We start from the raw sequence: 21629 nt of genomic DNA on the forward strand, positions 1-21629 counted from the left end.
AACTTTTTGTACTACTTGGTATTTTAACCATGCACACGAATCACTCTGATAAAATTTGAATTTAAATCCTGGAAACCGGTTTCACTGCTACTTCGTAACAATACTAAAATTGATTACATAATAAATGAAATATTCACAATCAAGTGAGAGACAACAGAGAAACTCAGAGAGGTTAAGTGATTTATCCCACTGCACACTGGCCTGTGGCCAGAGGCTGAGCTGAAATTTGAACACGACTCCTCCAGCACCATGTTCAGTGTCCGACTCACAGGGCCGCAGTGAGGATGGAGCAGGTGCAGCGGGGGCATGCTTTGTAGCATTGTTTTCAACTATTCCATCTGCCTGTACTTACCCGTTATCTGTGTGAGTGCCTTGTCACTTCCAATCCTGTTTCAGACTTTGATAGGATCTAAATAAAAACACACATAGCCCACGGGACAGATAAATGTGTGCTTTACATATTGGAACATCCTCAGGGACAGTCTCTAAAAAGGGAACTGTAAATGCAATCGTATTTCAAATGAATGCGAGGCACCTCCTATCCGAAGGGATGCTGAAGGCACACCTTCGGCTGGGGAGCAGCCCTTTTGCAGTAGGAGCCCTCGGCTCTGGTGGATGGAAATTCTCACGGGCTTGCACTGAAAGTGCATCTCGTTCGTCCTGCCCCAGGCTGGTTAAACGGAGCGGTGCTGTCCCCAGGCTTCCCTCCTGCCTCCTCGCTGCTTCTCTAGTGTGCCCTCCTTGGCTTCTTTACCTTGGGCTCACGCCCAGTACTTTTCAGGCTTATATGTGTCCACTTGCCTGGCACAGTGACCTCTCCCCCAACACTTTTCCAGAGCCATTCACTCTTTCAACAAACAGCGACCTATATGCCCACTGAGATGGTCAGCACTGGGGCTCTATGGCAAAGATGCCATGTCTGTTCGGGGATTTAAGGTCTAAGTGAGGAATTACCAACCCTGCAAGGAGTTTCCTTATCTCCACATCCACTCTGGGCAAAGATGGCACTGCTCGACTTCAATCCTGGGCAGGTCCCTCGCACAGGCAAAACCTCTTCTCCATCCTTAGGTGGTTTTGCTATTAGAGGGGATCGTCTTCATCCTGGGCCCAGCTTCTTATCTGAATTCGTTGCTTCCTGGTTAAGCAAAGATGAGAATATTGAAAACTTCTACTGCCAATAGGGAGTTTGACAGAAAGCCTTAAAGAATATAATCTGGAAACGTAAATCAAATGTGTACAGTCATTTACATAGCTAGGGGGCCATTGTGAAAGAAATATATGTTTCCTTCAGGGAGATAACATGCCATCACCTAGTTGAGCCATGAGAAATAAAATATAGATGGACAATGTCAGGGTTCGGGGTTGGGGGGTGGGGGCTGAAGAGGCCCTTGCTGCCTCTTCTTTCCTGAATGTTGAGAGGACTTCATGTAGTTTTTGAACGTTGGGGTTTTATCTCAATCAGACTGGCCTGGAGGCAAGTAAACTTTGCCAGGGGGTGGGGATCTGGCCTGCACTTCTGGCCAAGTGACCTATTTGTCATCAGCTGATGGGTATGTTGGCCTCTGGGGAGGAGGGAGCTGACCTGGCCCTCACTGAATGTTGCTATGAACCTTGACTTGGAAGCCAACTGTTTTTAAGATCTCTCCTGCGGAGCCCTCCAAGCTACCTTTAGAACCAGTGGGAGACAAAGGATATTCTGGTTAAATGTTCCCCAGCCTGTTCGGAGGCTGCAAAATTTGTAGGATGCCCGATGTCTATGTATATATTCATGACAAAGCATTCATGGATTCTGGTTGTCTTAGACATATACAAACTACCACTTCCACATGCATATGGATGCTGTTGTGATTAATAAAACACAAATCATTTTACAACATTACTCAATTGACAATAAAATTTTATTATTATGGATTTCACAAAGGACATTAAAAATACGACTATGGGCCTTTTCTGGGCTCCCCCATTCCCTAATTAGGTTTCCATGTTATACCCATAGAGCTCTATTTTCCTTCAGAGCATGTAATGCAATTTTTAAGTATATTTTTATTTACATGGTTACTTATTTCGTCTGTCTCTCCCATTAGACTATAAGCTTCATGAGGGTGAGAAATGCATTTGTTTTGCCCACATGCAATCCCAGCCCCTACTAGACTGCCTGGAACATAGTAAGTGCTCAGTAAACATTTGCTAAGCAAACTTATGAGATGGTGTGCCTGGAGAAGGGTGTCCAAGAATTTTTTTTATGATTAAAAAGTTTGGAAAACAATGGACTGATCATTTTACAAATATCACCAGATGCAGAAGATGCAAGAGACTTACCAAAGAGACATGTTAGTTCATTGCAAATATGGAGGCATTTCCAGCCCAGTGGTCTTTCCAGCATTGTTGTCAGTTTCTAATAGCGCTTACAAGTAATACGATGCTGGGCATGATACATAGCAGACCAACCAGGGGCTCAGTCTCTGTGGTGATTACAATCTGCAAGCAGGTCCAGTGGCTATTTTGTGTAGCATCTTTTATATGACACTTTCTCAGAATGATTTACTGTAAACCATATCCTTTGCCCTCTGGGATGAATAATGACATCAATCACAAAAACCGGATCACTAAGAAGAGAGGAACCCATTTTTTTTGCAGCCCACTCCCCACTCTATTTGCTTCTGAGTCCCTTCTTGAACCTGAAATTAGACTGTAATATTTATGGAATGCCAACCACTAGAGAGAACTATTCTAGGTGTTGTGGGGAAATACACAGGACTTAACAGGTGGGTACTGCTTTAGAGCTAAAAACAAGCAAGTCTCCATTTATTTTCCTTTGTAGCTAGGGTTCTTTCTCTCCAAAGATCTGTTCTGGGTACCTGGCAGCTATAAAATTGACCTGCAAATAAATGCAACTACATTCACAGTTCCTAAAATGGACTGTGACCAGTTCACACACACAGGTGAGAAGGAAATATTTTCAAAGAGCAGAGAGGTACATAAGAAAAAGTTGCATAGAATAAGTACAAAAGGCTTAAGATTTCATAAATTGAACAAATTCTTCCAGCAGTAGTCCTTCCGGTTTCAAAGAAAAATCTCAACATGCATCCTCCGTGGGACCCTGCCAACAGCTTGTGGGGTGTGTCAGCCTCCCATCTACATTGAATAATTTATCTGCTGCCATGCTTGACAAGGAAAGTGGGTGGGAATGTTTCAAGGTGCTAAACTGTATCCTGATGAGATGGAACTCCCAGTTCTGGAGGTCAAAGCTAAGAAATAGGGTAGCCAGATTTCAAGCAAAAAAAAATTTTTTTGAGATAAAATTTCTTTTTACTTCAACAATTAACAGTAATATCTGGCTCTCTAAAATACCTTCTCTCAGGACCCCTAAGTTGATGTACTCAGAAAGGCCTCAAGAAAGAGTAGTATCAGTAACTGGGCTGGGTCCTGCAGCTCACTTGGGCCTGGGCTGTAAGACAGTGCATTTCACCGACCCTTGACATTCCTACATCCTGAGGACTCTGGCAGGTGCCCTGGGACATTGCCACCTGTTCCTCTCTTAAGTGGCACTCAACCTTATCCTCCTCTGCTCTATGTTCTTCTGTTTTTTCCCCTCTTGAAACAGCATAGGAGGGAGCCGAGTGGGCACTGTCTCTCTGCTTGGTCTTCTTGGCTGTTTGCAAGGGAAACAGGTTGAGGTTCCTGGGAGATCTACCACGTGCCAGAAGCTGTACCAGGCCTTTTACATGCAATTAGCCGTCTAACCCCCCGACCACCCAGGGAGGGGCATATCATTCTCTTCATCTTATGGATTTTAAGAATAAACAGGTCCAAAAACATTGAAGTCCTTGCCCAAGGTCGCATAGCTAATACACAGCGGAGACAAGATTTAAAGCCATAGTTTTGTATTAAAAAACTCAGGTCCACTCACAGGCAGGCACTGTGTTTATGTCTACCTGAAAGTAGCATTGTGACAGACTTCCGGAGGAAATGGGACCTTCTGGACCCCATCTTCTGCGTTTGAGGAACTCCTTCTCACAGGAGAAAGTGTGTCCATAACAGACACTTTGAGTTCACTCTAGACCTTTCTGTGAAATGGCAGTTTAATGTTTCCTAACTTATATGCCACTGGCAGCTGTGCTAGGTCAGAATCTCAGAGGTGCTCCAGGATTCCAGACAGGGCGGGACTGCCACCCTGCTCTGTCAGGCTGGGAATAATACAATTCGCAAATGTGGAGCATCCTGGGAATTTTGGGGGCTAAAAAGAGGAGCTCCTGGCTGGACGTGGCTAAGATTCTTGGACCTCAGTGGTGTCAGGGAACAGTTCCAGGGATGTTTAGTTTTTGCTGTGGACCTAATAATAAAGCAGCCATGTATAGATGGTTCCTGTGCTCCAGGCAGGGTACCAAGGCCTGTTCACAGGTATTATATTCATTCATTCCATCAGTTCTGGAGGCATTTAATCCCCTCAGCCACCCTGAGAGGTAGGGAATAACAGTGACATTTTGCAGAAGAGTAAATGGAGACCCAGAGATTGTCAACCACTGCTGTAAGGCCAAGTCAGGATTCAAACCCAGGCTGTTGGATTCAAGTGCTCATGTTTTTAACAATAACAGTACATTTTGAGTTTATTCTAAAACTAATGAATATATTAGGTGGGCTTTTCTACACCTCATATCCTACCCACCAAATGGACAATTAAAATAGTTGAGTTCACTTAACAGGGAAATGGAAAAACAGCACTTGGGCTTGTCCCAGTTACATGAATTAATTCTGTCTTGGGGTTCTGATGGCAGCATAAACCAAAGAGCCCAGAATCCCATGATGAAATTATATCGTTAAAGCCCTTGGCAGCTTAGCTCTTATTTTATGTAAAATATATGCATGGCTTCTGAGGATTCCTCTCCACCAGCAGACAGGAAAAAAAAATATTAGTAATGATGGGATTCTATGCTGGTGTTTATGTGACATTATCCATAGGAATGTTGCTTGCTTGGAATCTGGAAGGTAAACAGTTTCAGATTCCAACCCTCTATTGTGGAAAGGAAAAACCGTGTGCATGGCCATGCAAATTATGGAACTCTGAAACCTCAAACCTCCAATCCCAGCACTGGCACACCAGCATTCCAGACGTGCCTCGCTGCCCAAAGAGAGCCTGGCCCTGGCCACAGAATCTGCTCAGAGCCAGCATCAAAGGCTGCGTGAGGCTCGGTATTTGGGGCAGCTCGTTGCAGCCGCAGTCCCAACAGTGGGGTGAGGTCAGTGAGGGCAAATAACTAAATAGTTTCCTCCAAAACGCCATAGTTGGAATTCTCACCCCCTTTCCCTTCTGCTGTAATTCTCCCAGCCTCACAAAGTCCTGTGGGCCCAGTGCCTGGCTTGTCCCCCACCCCACCCACCTGCTGCACAGGGCATTGCCCAGCCCCGGCATAAAAGAACTTCCCTCCTGCAGAGAGGGGCAGAGCTCAAGACACACCCTGACTATCTATAGAAAATCTCTCTGGGGGTTCTGCTGACAAGTCACTCGAGATCCCTCCTTGGGCTTTATTATGTCACAGGAACCCCGAGTGGAATGCGGAGGATTAAATTCCAAGCCCTTCCCTGTCCTCTGGGCCCCAGGGAGGGGAGCCAGCAGCTCTCTCACAGGCTCAGCGGCCATCTGGGCTCTTGGGTGCCCCCTACTGAATGTTTGTGTCCCTCTGACCCTGACTCCTACAGTAGTCCAAGCCTCCTTTAGGTCTGGAGGCTGCAGACAGCTGGGCCCTTGTTTCTCTTACAGAATAACATCCCAGAGTCACGGAGGGCAGGGGAAGATCATGGCCAGCCTTGACCCTCAGAGCTCGCCCGTGAGTGTGAGCAAGTCGCTGCTCCCCCTGGGCCTTGGTTTCCTCACCAAAAGAACTCCTGGCAGATAAACTTGTGACTGACTATCACTGCCAGACGGGGACGTGAGAGAGTGGGAGCTACCGAGGTGGTCAGCTCTGGCAGGGCTGGTGGGGCTTTGGGAATCCCATGCAGTCACAGGTCTGTGTGCCTTGCATGGGGATAGGAAAGGTGCCAGAGCAAGGATACACTTCAGTGCTGGTGAATTCTTTTAAAAGGCAAGGAAGTTGTCAGGTTACTTAAACCTAACAGCTCTTCATGTTCCTCATCTGTGATATGGGAGTGAAAATAATACCTGCTAGATGGGTCTGTTGTGGTGACAATATGGATTAATTCAGGAAAGGGCTTCAAACAGTGCCTGGTATGTAGTAAGTCACCTACTCTGGTGGTGGTGGTGATGGTTGTTGTTATCATTACTAGTGGCTCAGTGCACGAATTTGTGCACATTGAAAGGAAATTAATTAGAAGAAATATTTTAATATCACTAATTGCCCTTTCTCTATAATAGAAGTGTCAACCAAATTCAATAAACAATGACAGATCAAAACACACATGTGCAATTGGCGCCAGCAAGAGCTTATATGTATCACACATGCCTTTTATATATATATATTAAACTTGCTTAATTAGACCTGCTTTCTGATTTACCTAAACTTTTTCTAGCCCAGTGAAGCACCCCAACTTCTCTTTCAGGTAATTGTTAGCAACATAGCAGTAAATATCAACACGAAGCAGATCATTATTGTAGATCACGCAGGGAGAACAAAAGGTAAAATATTTAACTGCAGCAGTGTTTGACTATATTCTGAGTAGTGAGAAAACCTGAAGTCATTTTCAAGGTCCGCCATTTCTTACTTCTTTTCAGTTGGGTCAAGTTTCTAAGCTTTCTAAATCTCTGTTTTCTGGCTAATGAAAAGAAAATAGGATTCCACTGAGTCTCCTATCTACCTACTCCAGGACTTCTATGAGGATCAAATGAGATGAGGCATGGGAAAACACTTCACAGACATTTGGTTAAAGTGTAAAATGTTTCCACCTGGCTATAAAGCAAGTTGTGTTCCTGGGCTGAAGAAACTGCAAGGAGACTAGTTGCTAGGGAGAGGAAACTGGGTGTTACTACATGACATCATTACTCAGTGCCCACAGCCACCATTTCCAGGCTGGGCTGGGCTGTGGGCCGCATTTTTCATTTTGTGCCATGGGGCCTCAGCAGCGTCGGTTGCAATTTGGTGGGGTGTTGCTCCAGGGTGGTGGCAGGTCCTGTGTCCCACTTGGGGGAAGCTGAGTGTTGCTTTGTGGGCACCAGGTCCGCGGTGCCATTTCTCTGTAAATGGCCAGTGCGCATCACGGCAGCTCCTGCATTGAGCATCTGCCCCCTGGTGGTCAGTGTACATCATAGCAACTGGTCGGATGGACACTTAGCATATTAGCCTTTTATATATATAGATTATACATAAGAGTTACCTATTGTTGTTGTTATTGTTATGAAGTCCCAGAGCTTTCTAGAAACAATGCTTTGAAAAGATCACTAATATTGGTTACATTTATTGTATATTTATGACATGCCAGTCATTTGCTGAGCATTTTAAATAAGCTATAATTTCAGAAACAGTCCTGTGTTTACATAAGTGCTATCATTTCCCTCTTTTAACAAAGAAGAACCTGACCATTTAATGACTTGCCCAAGGTGAGAGAGCTGGTCAGTGACTGGGCACTCAGGGTCCCTCCTGTCCCATCAGAGATAGCTTGGGCTGGATTCCCCTCTTGCTATTTGAACTTGCCCTTGCTGGGTCTTGACCTTGCTGGGTCTCCTATGGCAATAAAAGGCAGATAATAACACCTGCTTTATTTCCTTCCCATGATTGTCTTGAGTAAAGTGCTATTCATGCTGACATTCCACCCAGAAATGGGAGGAATTTAATCTTCATGCAGGAAGTTAAGTCAAAGGAGGGAATAGGGAACTCAGAATCACATGAACCTGAGTCCTCCTAAGATCGTCTTGCTCTATCTCAGAGGAGAAGCGACTATGTATGGGGACATGGGACATGCTTGATCTAAGAACCCAAGGAAAGTCCTAAGAACCCTGGGGAGGCCATGGGTGCTACAAAAAGTTGAAGGTTCAGAACCTGCCAGATCTCCTTGAGCCTTTCAATATGCGTGCCAGCTTGGACACACACACACACACACACACACACACACACACACACACACACACACAGTGATGCTCTCAGTAACAATGCATCACTGGGCTTCCACCTTAGCAGAGCAAGTGAAACATGTAAACAAATAATAAATTATGCCCATTCAGTGGGGCATAGAAGCAGTAACTATAAAATACTACCCAAGGGAGAGGAAGTTTATTGAGACAGTGATAGAACACCCCAATCTCATTGCCAATGGCATTATTTTTCACCTGGAGGAAGCTGGCAGGGTTGTTACTTCTTGAAGGAGAACTTTGTCTTTTTCCTTTTTATGAAACACCAGATTTTTTTTTCTTTAAACAATGCAAATCTTTCCTTTTGAAAGAATCTTGACAAGCAGATTCCTTCCATTGCTATAAAAGGGACGGCAGTTGCACAGAATGAAGGAATTTCTTTTGGTAAGGCTTTGAGTATTGCTAATTTGGCAAGGTGGGGGTCACACCTCTTCTCTGAAGACCGTTAGATGGGATGCAGACTTTGGTTTCTGCGTGTGAAGACCCCTTTGATGGTCACATATTCTGTGAGCCCTGGGTTGAGAGGTAATGCAGTTATCTTCAAAGTGGAGTGTCACATCCAGAGGTGTTATTCCCAAACACCATTGGAAGTGAAGAAAGTATTTTTTAAAATATTATGTTTATTTTTATGTTATCATAACAAAGGTGGTTTTGGTATTAAAAGTTCAAATATATATAAAAGTGGAATGATAAAATTAACTTCCCAAATGTCCATCATCCAACTTAAAAAAATTATTAGTTCATGGCTAGTCTGTGTCCTCTATTTATCCACCTACCTACCCCTAGCTCCCTCCAAAACACAAACACATTATTTGAAGCAAATAATATAGATTATATGTTAAGAAAGGCGGTCTCATGCATAGTCTCTCAACCCCCACTTGGCTTTGTAAGAATGATTCTTGGGCCTGGAACACTTCAGACCAAGAGATAAAGAACCCCCATAGCCTGTGCTGAGCTTATTGCTTATCACCTTGTATAGGAATACTTTTTCCTATTTCAGGCTCTATGGATGTCCCTTTATTTTGCTTAAACATTTGCATCAGTGACATTCAGGCATACCCCCAGCCTCCACTGGGGAGGGTTTAGGGTCCTTCTATTCGGAGAGGGATGCATGTAGGCCAGTTGCCTTTGGTTGGCTACTGGGAGAGATCTGATAGGCATGGAGGACCAGCCCCCACTATGGAGGCTGATAGCACTCTGTTTCTTTCCTATGTAAGTAGTGTTATTCCACCCAATATTTTCTTTGGCAACTCCAGCACCACAATGCAATGGGCAGAGAAGTGTTTGGAGTCCTCTTCTGGAATTGATAACCAGTGTCCCATGTTCTGCTGGACAACCTAGGTTTACAGCTATAAATATTTCAATATGCAGATTTTCCCTCTAAAAACATAACCACAATGCCATCATTATAGTCCTAGCATCAACAATAATTGCTAAGTATAATTGAATATCCAATCAGTATTCCCATTTCTTCAATTGTCCTAAATATTTTTTACGGTTAGAATTGGGATTTAAACAATGTCCTATATTTGTGATGAATAAATATGCCCTTAAGTCATTTTTAATCTATGGATCCCTCTCTCAATCTCTTATTTTCTATTTTTTGCAAACATTTTTGAAGACCTTGGATTGTTTTTCCTGGTTAATCTTCTACATGCTGAATTTTGTGGAATATGTTCCCATGGTCATTTATCATGTGCCTTTATCCCTTGTATTTCCTGGAAGTAAAAATGAAGAGGCTCCATCAGGTTCAAATTAAATGTTTTTGGCATGAACACTTTGTAGATGTTGTTATGGACATCTATTGGGAGAACATAATATGTGGTTTTCTCCTTTTTTGTGTGGTGAGATCAGCAGTCTTCAATGACCATTGCCAAATCCTTTAATTCACTAGTAGTTACAAGGTATGGTATTCTCATCCTAGCTAACTATTTTCATTTATTAGCCGAAATAACTTCTGTAAAGAGAACCTTCTCATTGGCTATTTGCTAACTCTGAGGCACAGGTCTTTGGGGGAAAATTCGTTTTCTTTACCAGTTCTCAAAATAATAAGCTGGTTACCTCGTAGTCTCCAAAAGTGATCCCCAGGGTATTTTTAAAGTATTATTATAAATGAATTTCAACACATATAATGTGGTTTAACCCATTGAAATTGCTCAAGGTGTTAAATTTTTGGCCAGTAGAAACCTATTCAGTTTGTCTCCGGAGTCCTTTTGATATGACCCCAATAATAATTGATAGCTTCCTTGCTTTCTGGCATAAAAAGATGTTCGGAGCTCATTTCCGGATTTCTCCAAGGAGCTAGTCCCTTTTAGTGGGAAATGGTACTTAGAAATGACAATCCATACTTAGAGTTAGATTAAACTTTTATTTAATATGTTTTGATATATGTTTTATAATGTACATAATATATTAATACCATGGTAGATACCATATAATTTATAAATGCCAAACAATGATTCACATATTTCCTGAAAGAAATTCCTGATACAGAAAGTTTAGAGACTACTTGTTTAGTGCATGAACCTGAGAAATGGCCCTACTCCTTTCTAGTCATTTGGCCTTAGTCAAGTTTCTTTTGTTTTTCTCTCTGAACCTTTTGTTTTTCTCTCATTTTCTTCAAGTGTAAAAAGAGTAATAGCCACTTTGTGGAGATGTTGTAATAACCAAGTAAGATAGATGGTAGAGAGAGATAGAGATAGAGATAGAGATATAGATAGAGACACAGATACATACATACATATATGCATACATACATACATCATACCCTGGCCTCAGTCACCAAATGGGACCTATTCATAGTATATCAACCAAGACCAATATTGACAGAGCCCCTCTCATAGAGAAGGTTTGTGTTTGCCCTCAGTAGTTTACAAGCCAGAGGAATAGAGAAGCACACAGCATCCATTCTTCCAAGGGCTTATTAGCAATATGAAGGCTGAGTCCTTTGTAAGTTCAGAGAACAGAGCTCTCTGGGACGATGGAAGGTCTGGAAGTCTTTGTGAGGGAGATGGGACTTTCGCTGGGCCCGGAAGGCTCACCTGGGGAGGTGGGAGTGCGATGATGTATGCAGGGCGACTGTTCCAGTTTGAGATAGACTGTTCCAGCTCAGGAAAAAGAGGAGGCAGCAGAGTAGCAGTGGGAGGAGAAGCTGCCTGAAGAAATGGTCCCAGGAAGGATTGGTTGCTCCCTGGTCCCAGCCCTCCACAAAGGCGGGCAGAAAGAGGACAAGAATGGAACCCTGCTGGCTTTTGAGTGTGGGTGATGGAAGGGAGCTGAAGGGGCAAGGGTGGGGGGCTCTTGATGTGTTAGAGGACACAGCAGGTAAGGCACCAGAAAGCTGCAGTGCAGCCCCAAACACAGAGGCTACCGGCTGGTGGCAGGCATCCTTCCACCAGGACAGACAGAGATACTGGAGAAAAATAGAGACTTTCAAATGGCTTGGAGGACCCAAGGCCCAGGAACTGCCAAGACCAGACTGGCAGCAGCCAACACCAGGAGCAAGTGAAACAGTGCTTGCCTCTGAAAACCCTGGCCAGAGCCTAGCTCCCGGAGAGCTAGGCCACTTGGGGAGCGCACATTCTAAAAGGCAGTTACATGGCAAGCGCTGTGTTAACACATTATATGGTCTCTCATTTAGTCCTCACTACCTCCAAGACACAGAAAGTGTTCCCATTTAACAGATGAGGCCACTGAAGGTATGAGAAACCCGGCCATTTATTGAAAGTTAAACACAAACTGGAGGTGGGATTCAAACTCAGGTCTGTCTCTCAAACTCTTGCTGCTCCTTCCATTACTACTGACCTTAAAGTGATGATTGAGTCATTCATTGAACACACAGTCCTTGGTCGCTCGTGGTCTAGGCTGCTTTTTAATAGACATGTGACTGGCACATTCTGCATTTTCTTACATGCGTGACCTCAGCTAGTTCTCTCATACCTTCCGAGAGACTCTCCTGTTTTTCTCATTTTGGAAGTTGAGGCACAGAGAGGTTGAGTAACCTACCTAAGCTCATATAGTCAGGACAGGCAGCCTGGACCCAGAGCCTGCATGCTTGGCCTCTGACTGTACACCTCCTCCCAGTGGGTGCCCATGTGGGCCAGGCCTCTCCTCTGTCCCTCATGCAATAGTGTGCACACCGGAGAGGCACGGGGTGAATGGGTGGGAAGGCTGCACTGAAATTCCCTGGGAACAGGATGTCAGAGGTGGCAGGTGGCAGCTCATGCTAATGGCATCATCTGTTTCCATGCAGTGGCAGCTCTGGTCCTAACGTGGTCATTAGTTCTATCCTTTTGGCACTTGATTTTGGGAATCTAGGAGGTCTGAATGTGGCGGGTAACCATGTACCAGGGAGGGGGCCCATCCAACCACTCTGGTGTCAGAGTTTATTTATTTTTTAATTAAAAACTCTCCTTGGGAGGTTACAGGGAGAGCACAAGCAGGTGGTGTTAAGAGTGGAAAAAATCTTCTTTGTCCCTCAGGGACTGACTAAGAGCAATGCGTCTTCTACTGAGATTTGCAGTCCAATTTATCTTTCTTAAATGACCACATAGGAAAATGATCACAGCAGTGCAGCGACATTAGAAATGGATAAATAAAACCTCTGGTGAGCACACCGGCTGCTGAACCTGTCTGAAAAACAGAGATTGAGGAGCACACACTGAACCAGGGGAGGCCTTCGGAGGAAGGCCAACAAACAGATGTGAACTGCTCATCTGGATGGGAAGAAAAGTGCTCAAGTCCCCAGGTCCTGGCAGGGTTCTTTCTTCATGATCAAGGCTGGGAGTTCCTATAGGTCATTTCCCTGCAGTGGTTACAGCTGCTTTGAATAATGACCAAACTATGGAGCATTCATGGGGGAAAGGGCCTTCAAGGTCACACTCTGTAGTCTGACCATCTCACTGGGCAAATGAGGAACCAGGCCAATGAGAGAGATGGAGTGACATAGCCTGATATTTGATGAGCATCTTCTTGTGGGATGTTTATAAACACCAAACCACTCATCAGGTTGGAATGAAGGCTACAAAGCAGCGGCAGCCTCTGACGTCAGCGACCCCCACGGCGGTCTACATACTGTTGAGCCTTCTGTGAGCAGGATCTTGTTCTGTCTTCCCAATAATCCAGTGAGATTGGTACCAGCACAGTCCGTATTTTCACAGCTGAGGACATCGAGGCCTGGAGAGATTGGGTAGCTTGACCAAGGTGGCACTTCTCGGAAGGGGCAGAGCCACACCTCAACCGAGCCCTGGCACCAAATCCCCTCTCTACTGCCTTCTGACAAGGATAGGGAAATGGTAAACCAGAATCTACCTCCTGGGATGTTATCTTACAATTAAAATTATTATGAACTCTGTGGTAAATGCTCATTAGGTAGTGTTTATTGAAAACTGTAGTCCTCGCTGTAAAAATATGCAGAAGGAAAATGGAAGCAGAGCCCTTAAACAGAAACGGTGGCTGTTTTTTCCTGCTTTTCCCCCTTTTTAATTTTGTGTGATGTGATAGAATGAAAGGATGAATAGACTCATTACTCTTAAAGAACAAGTATTATACTCTTAGAATCGATAAGGAAAAGGCTAAAATGAATAGTAATATATTTTCCTTTTCTTGTCAATAAAAGCTAATAAGTAATTGATTTGCAGCATGAGATAGAAGACCATTATGCAAAGTCCATACATAACACAATTCTCTTTTCACATTTCATCAGATGCAACAAAAACTAGAAATCAAAGGACTGAAATTTTGAACCTACCCTATTTTTAAGGCTTACGTAGCCAGTCTATTAATAAAAGGAGATGATAACCTCCCTCTGTTTACTGGGGAAGTGAGTAATCATTCTTCCCTCTGTCTGTCATTGAGTGTCAGCCAACATCAAGGCTTGCAGACACATCAGGTTAGAAGGTTCCTGCTGCCCACTCTCTCCTTCCACATGTGGAAGGTCAGGCACTGAGAGGTGAGGTCCCTTGCTCAAGGTCTTGTCAGTTAATAGTTAAATCCTGAATAGAACCTCTAAGCTCCCCAAGGGCAAAGCTCTTTTATGTTAGTGGCAATCTTAGTACCCAATACAGAATTCTTCCTTTACTAGATGAGTTAAAACATCCATGAGGGGACAGGATATAAAGCTCAGGTCGGTAAACATCAGCAGTAGCAATAGCTCACATTCACCCAGCACTTTCGATGTGCCAAGCACTATACTCCCTCCATGTGTGACATAGGCCATTTAGCCACTAAGATAATCCTGTGTTGTAGGTAAGAGCATTAACCTTATTTCTATGCTGAGGAAAATGAGATTCTGGATGGTTGAGCCACTTGCCCAAAGTCATAGCTAGTTGGTGACCAGGCCAAGACTTTAAGCTGAGCTGTACAATTTCAGAGACAATCCTCTTAACTCTCATGCCTTAGCATTGAAAGGGACTCAGTGCCAACTTGTTCCCTTGGGCAGGTTTTATTCCCAGATAGTTTTGAAACTTGCCTGAGGTAAGAAGGGAAACTAGACTGAGTGCCAAATGTCTCTAGTCCTGAAGAATGTCCAAGACCATTTAGGAGCAGTCCTTAAAATGACCACCTGTAAAAGCAATCAATCAGTCCTTTCCTCCTCTCCATACCCAAGCCTACTCAGGTGTCTCCTGGTCACAGCCTCCTAGCTATCTTGCCCTCCTTAGCATGGGCACTCAGCCTATATAATAAAAGCCTAATATGCTAAGTGTCCAACCATTCGACCGTTCAACCAGTCGCTATGAAGTGCACTGACCATGAGGGGGCAGATGCTCCGACCGGTAGGTTAGCTTGCTGCTGGGGTCTGGCCAATTGGGACTAGGTGAAACCGGCCAGATACATACGGGAGCCCTCCCACTGTCCCTCCCTGCCCCAATCATGCACCGGTGGGATCCCTCAGCCTGGCCTGCGCCTCTCACAATCTGGGACCCCTCAGGAGATGTCCGAGAGCTAGTTTCGGCCCGATCCCCGTAGGCCAGGCTGAGGGACCCCACTGGTGCACAAATCTGTGCACCGGGCCTCTAGTCTTTAATAAAAACTGTAAACTTGGAAATGCATTCAACATTCATTCAACAAACACATTTTAAGTTTCAGACCTGTGTAAGGCATGAAATGAGAATGGGGGTGCAGAGTGCTTTTCCAATGTAATATCTGACCTCAAGAATTTTAAAATCCATCAGAATCTTTTACTTTGAACCAGATAATTGAAAGGAGCCCACTAGGTGATACTTTCTGCTGTTGTCCTTTAAGAGTGAGCAGCGCATACTCACCTGTTTGCTAGAAGGGTTATGCAAATATTTATATATTCTAATACCACCAAGGCAGGCCTAAAGCTCCATGCACAGAATGGCCTAAGTTATATTTCCCCTGTTAAAATTAAGTGGCCCTGGCTAGATTCAGGGTAAACACTGTGTTAACCAGTTAATGAGCAGAGCCAGGAAAATTGGTATCAAAGGAAAGTAGAAGAAAGAAATGAGCAGAAGTAAAGTGAGCGGCTGAAAAGCACACATTTGGGAAGCAAATGCATCAAAACTGGGCTTTAGAGCCAATGACATCTGATTTTAAATCTTGCTTCTAATTAGTCACTAGCTATGTGACCTTGATAAGGCCCATAACTATTCTCAGGTTTTGTTTCAAGATAATTGAAACAATGCACTAATACCTGCTTTGTGGGATTATTAGATTAATGCTAGTGTACATAAAATGTCTAGCCTGGTGCCTGGCATCTTACAATACCCAATGCTTGGTAATTGTCATTATTTTTTTACAGTCACTGGGGATTTCCACTAACACTTGGCTTGTCTCAATTGTAAATTAAGTTGAGGACTTCCAAAAGTGAGCGAAAATAATTTCTGAAAGGAAAATGAGCAATCAGCTGAGCAACACTTACAGAGTTTCTTCTGGATAGCTATCATTTCTCTGGACTTTAACAGAGATGGGAGAGCAGGGAGCACACCACTGAGTGCTTTCCCAATGATGGTGAGAAAATAAAAACGCAAATGAAAATGGAAACAAGCGAGAAAGCCTATTTCAAAACACTAGTCCAAGCTTCTGTGGAAAGAGAAAATGAAATCACCAAATATTTTTGGCTCCAAAAACAAACTATCAATAAATGAATATGAATGTCCCATTGCCACACGCCATTGGCTAATATTTAGTCACATGGCCATACCTAATTGCAAAGGAGACTGGGAAAAAGATCTCTGTTTGCTCAGGAGGAAATGGAAGTTTCTGCTGATTCAGAACAGCAATCAGTCTCTGGCACACAGGACGTGTGCAGACTCCAGGGACTTGCCCTGCTGTGTCTGGAAAATCAAAGATCTGTTCTTCCTTGTCTTCATTCTTGCCACTCAACCCAAGTATTTAGTCCCCATGTTCTTGGTATTACAGGTAAACTTTTACACAGCACAATAACAAAATAGACAAGAGAAAAAAATAACTACTCTAGAAAGGAAAAGTCAAATGAAATTTATACTATGGGGAAGAATCAACATTCACCCTCTCTACTTACCCGAGAGTCTAGAGATGAAGCCTCTAAGAAACCAAGCGCTGCATCAGTAGATTTTGTTGTGTTTCAACAAAACTAAATTTAAGCCAGACCTTGCTTCTTTCTCAAAACAAGTGTTTGATTGATTGTTTCGGTGTAATGATTCCCGGATATTGGGACTCAATCCTATATCCGCAAGTAATACCATTGGTAATAATCAGATCTTGTTTGGGAGAGCTCAGTTCTTAAAGCTCTGGGCCTAAAGGAATGGCTCCCGTTACTGCCATGTCTAAATGAAGTACCCACGACTCTGATTGGACTGCCACTGGACTGCTGCCTATTCTGCTGGGCTCCATGTGGCTCTGGCTCAGGCAGACGCTTCCTGTCTCACCTTCCACATTCCTGCAAAAACTCTGCTTTGCAGCTCATCTCAGCTTCCTTCTTTTTTTTTTTTCCTTTATCATGACCCACATTAATAAATACATTTTCACCCAGTACACACAGGCATACACGCGCGCGCGCGTGCACACACACACACACACACACACACACACTTAAAACAAAAATTTTTTAAATTCTTTTTTTCATTAAAAATATACTAATATTTCTGCTTAATTTTATTTCATTTATTTAAAAAATGCTGCTTAGGACTCACTAAATTGTTTAGGCAAACCATCTTCCATAGGTTGTCATGGCTGTAATCTACTAGCCTCCCCAGTCACTAGCCTATATGAACAGAATTATTATTTTTCTCTCTCCTGGAGGCCAGTGAACTTCACTTCTGCTCTACTTTACCCAGTATCTCCCTGGACCCCAGCCCTCTGTTCTTCCAGCCTGGCATCCCATTATACCCACTTTATCTACACTTGAAGCTTATCAGGAACTTCGGACCCTTACTCTTTCATTGGCTCCCCTATATCAGAATCTTTCCGGTTTTGTTTCTTCCCCAACCCACACAGACCCTGTGACACCACCTGCTGATCTGCCTGCCACTTGGCATGAGATATTTGGGTTTTGTCCTCCTGATAACCAGCTTGGCCATCAGCCCAATGGGTGTGGCCCATGAAGTGTGGACATAAACGTGTCTGGGCCAGGCCTATAAGTGTAGGATGATGTCCACACTGAGTCACACTGCTCATTTATTATTTAGCTCACTGATATCTTCCCACTCCCAATCCCTCTGCACTATCTTACAGACAGAAATGGAAAGCATATTCTTTGGTCCTTATGTTACTTTCTCTGCAGCATCTGAGATTTTTGACCTTCAGAGTCTCTTCCCCACTACTTTGATGACTCCCTCTTTCCTAGTTCCCTAAGTTGCCCCTTTTTTTCAAACTGCTTCATAAATTCCTCCTCTTCTTTCTACCCCTTAACTGCTGGTTCCTCAGTTTTCTCCTCTTCTCAACAGACCCTACAACATTCCAAGGCAAACCTGGATTTCCACCCAGGATTTCCACTCCCAACTATATGATGATGATTCTCACAAACACATCTGAAATCCTCAGCCATTTGTGGGTTCATAACCAATGCCTGCTACACCCCTCCACCTGTGTGTCTCCCATACCCTTTCAAACGCACCCTCTCCCAAACTGAAGTTGGCTTCTTCTCCCTCCAGAGTGCTCTCCGATAGTTTCCCATTGCATTTAGGGGGAAATCTGTCATGATTGCTATGGTCTTCCAGGTCCTGGGGTCTAAGCAGTCTAACCTTTTGCTCCCTCCTCCACCTCATCATCTAGACTTTCCTCATGACTCATTCTGCTCAAGCCAAGCTCTGTGCTGTTCCTACAGTAAGGCAAGGAGGCACTTATTACGGGATGTTTGTCCTGACAATTCCCTCTACCTGAAATTCAATTGCCTGAGATCAGATAGCCCTGGACCTCTCTTTTGCACCTCTCTCAGGTTTCTGCTAAAATACCAGCTGCTCACAGAAGCTTCTCTAACCAGCCTGTCCAAAATAGCACCCCCATCACTCTCTAGCCCCTTACCCTGCTTGGTGTTTTTTTATTTTTTTCAGAGCAGCACCACAACCTGACATGAGTGTGCTTATTGTCGGTTTACCCTCATTAGAATGTTTCTTTATTTAGCTGAATCTTCAGCACCTAGAACAGTACTTGATACAGAGAAAGAAGACAATAAATAATTGATAAGTGAATGAATAATTTATTTCCTCCCCCTTTCCTACCCATGCCTACACACTGTGTTTTCACCAGGATTCTAGGTAAAAGGTACCCAGTTTTCCTAATCATGGCCCAAGCCAGAAGCCTGGCTTTTGGCCTCATCCCCTCCCTATTTTCTCCACTCACATTCCATCTGTCACATTTCTCAGTAAATCTTTCTAAATTTGTCTCCTATTGCATTTAATCTCTCCATCCTCACTGCCATGGTCTTGGCTCAATGTTATGGATCCCTCCGGGTCCTATTCTTAAGAAAATGGGCATGAACACAACATTTTACACGAAAGGATTTCTAGATTCTTCAAAGACCAGTGAGAGCCCCTCCCCGGGTGCTACTTTGTCAAAAGCTAAAAATCTCTGTCTGAAAGCCTCCTTCTTTCTCACCTGGATGACTTTGATGTCTGCTATGGTCCGAATGTTTGTGTCCCCCAAAATACACATGTGGAAATCCTAAACACCAACATGATGGTTATTAGGAGGTGGGTCTGTGGGAGGTGACAGGGTCACGAAGGCAGGACCCTCGTGAATGAGGTTAGTGCCCTTATAAAAGAGACTCTGGGAAGCTAGTTTGTCCTTTTCTACATGAGACACATATAACTCCAGGAAGAAGCCAGAGAGAGAGAGAAAAAGAGGGTGTGGGAAAGGGGAGAAAAAGAAGAGGAGAACCATAGTAACAGGAGAAACAATTTGAGAAGTCTAGCTAAAAGACCCCAAATCTGCCTTTAAACAAGAACATCTCCACTCTTTTTGAGGCAGAGGGTTGGGTGGGGGGATCTAAGATGATTGGAAACCCGCAGGTAGTTTACATTGAGACACAGCACAGTGAGGAAGTGGGCCCTCATCGGACCCAAAGCTGCCAGCACCTTGATCCTGAACATCTCAGTGCCCAGAGCTGTGAGAAATAATGTCTGTTATTTATGAACCGCCTGCTTATGGTATTCTGCTATAGCAGCCCAAATGGACTAAGACAATGTCCTTCCACAGGTCTCCCTGCTCCTGAGCCTACCCCTTTCCACCCACTCCCCACAAAAACTGCCTAAATGATTTTTAAGAGAAGGGTTTGTCCATGGCCTTCTATGTGACCCCTGTAACAGCTCTCAATGGTCTCCTGTCATCTTAAGAATAAACTCCCAAGTTCTGTGTATGGCTGTGTTGCCCTGCTTCAGCCTCAGCCCTTTAGTGCTCCCCATCCACACAGGTTGAAGTCATTCTGAGAAACCACTCTCTCATAATGTGCCTTTGAATGGGGTAGTTCTTTGCCCTTCCTGGCCTTTCACCTTCCGACTGCTTGCCTACCTGCCACTCATTTTCTTTCAAACAGCTCAAGGATAATCATAAAAGTATTCCCTGATCTCCTGGGGCTCGGTTATGAGCAATTCTCATATCAGACCACATTGTGATCATTATCTTGTCCATCTCCCCGCCAGATGGAGTGCCACTGAGAACACGGCCTGTCTTATTTATGTCTGTGGCATGTGGTGGATGCTCAATAAAGGTGTGTTGAAATATTAGATGGAATGATCAGGTGAAAGGAGAGAGAGATGGTAGCAGCATGTTTTGGATTCATATAAATGGGGCAGGTGTATCCAACACAGCTTCCAAAATAGGAAAAATCCATATTTACAGAGGAGTTAAACTGGACAGTTCTTCCATTTAGGAAAAGGATTCACCACAAGGGGCCTCTAAATAGCGGGTGCTTTAACCATTCTATGTAAGTGTTTGTTTACAGATCATTAATCATTTTACAAAGAGGCCAAAAGCTAATGTGCAGCCCATCAGAGCCTTTAGAACAGAATCGCCAGGCTTCTGAAGCTCCTCTGTAAGTTAACAGAAAGAGGGATTCAATGTTCAGTTATTCAATTAACACACAACTTTTCAGGAACAAACCAGAGAGAGAAGATGCCATGAGGGAGGGAGGGAGAGAAGGGAACCCCAGTAACAGGAGAAAACATTTTGAGACGTCTAACTGAAAGACCTACGATGTGCCATTAAACAAGGACATCTCTACTCTTTTGTGGGGAAGGGTGAAGGGTAGGGGGGTCCAAAATGATTAGTATCCCACAAGTAGGCCTTCACACTAGTCAGAAAAGACAGTTTAATTTCCGGTGAAGACAAAGGTACAGAGAGATCTTCTCATCTCTTCACCAAATATCCATTAAGTACCTGAGATAAAATGCTGACCAAGGTCTGGGCAATCCTTCGCTCCCAGGGATTGATCTTGCATTTTAGAGGGAGGAGCAAGCTGAATCAATCAACAAATAAACAAGATAATTCACTACAGTGAAAGTGGCAACAGAAGACTAAGAAGGTGATGTGACAGTGAGGGTGGGGACACCAGGAGCTTCTCCAGATACGGAACACAAGTGAGGCCTCTCTGAGAGTGTGTCATCTGAGCTGAGCCTGATGGATGGGAAGGAGGCAGCCATGGAAAGACCTGGAGAAAGCACTCCTAGAAAGGGATCATCGAAGTCTAAGGCCCACAGATGGGAAAGATTCATACGCATCCCAGAAAACAAAAGGAGGCCAGTATGGCTGGAGTTTAATGGAGAAGCAAGGGTTGGATGAGTTGGGAGGCAGAGTTTGTAGAACTGTGTAAAACAAATAAAGACCGTGGAATTATTCTAAGTGCAGTGGTAGACCATTGAAGAAATTTTATCAGGAGTCCCAAATGACAAATTAGATTTGCTTATGAATAATCATCCTGGAGGCTTTATGGGAAATAGGACATAGAGGAAGAAGAAAGAAACTGGAACACTAGATAGAGGGCTTAGCAGCAGTCCAAGTGGAAGTAGTGGTGATGTAGAAGAGGGTGGTGATAGAGGGTTCCAGACCTCGGGCTGATGTGGGCACAGAGTGTTGTGAATAATGACAGGTGAGATCTCTCTAAGGTCTTTTCCCA

General features: G+C 44.0%; 1 long non-coding RNA gene across 1 annotated transcript; it reads left to right on the forward strand.

The window, feature by feature from the left end:
• The first annotated feature begins 5156 nt into the window (after positions 1-5156).
• Positions 5157-13423, forward strand: LOC129149326 (uncharacterized). The gene is made up of 3 exons (XR_008556239.1): positions 5157-5237; positions 5759-5825; positions 12631-13423. It is a non-coding gene; the product is annotated as an uncharacterized LOC129149326 (long non-coding RNA).
• The last annotated feature ends 8206 nt before the right edge of the window (positions 13424-21629 follow it).

The sequence above is a fragment of the Eptesicus fuscus genome, chromosome 6, assembly GCF_027574615.1.
Source record: "Eptesicus fuscus isolate TK198812 chromosome 6, DD_ASM_mEF_20220401, whole genome shotgun sequence".
NCBI lineage: Eukaryota > Metazoa > Chordata > Mammalia > Chiroptera > Vespertilionidae > Eptesicus > Eptesicus fuscus.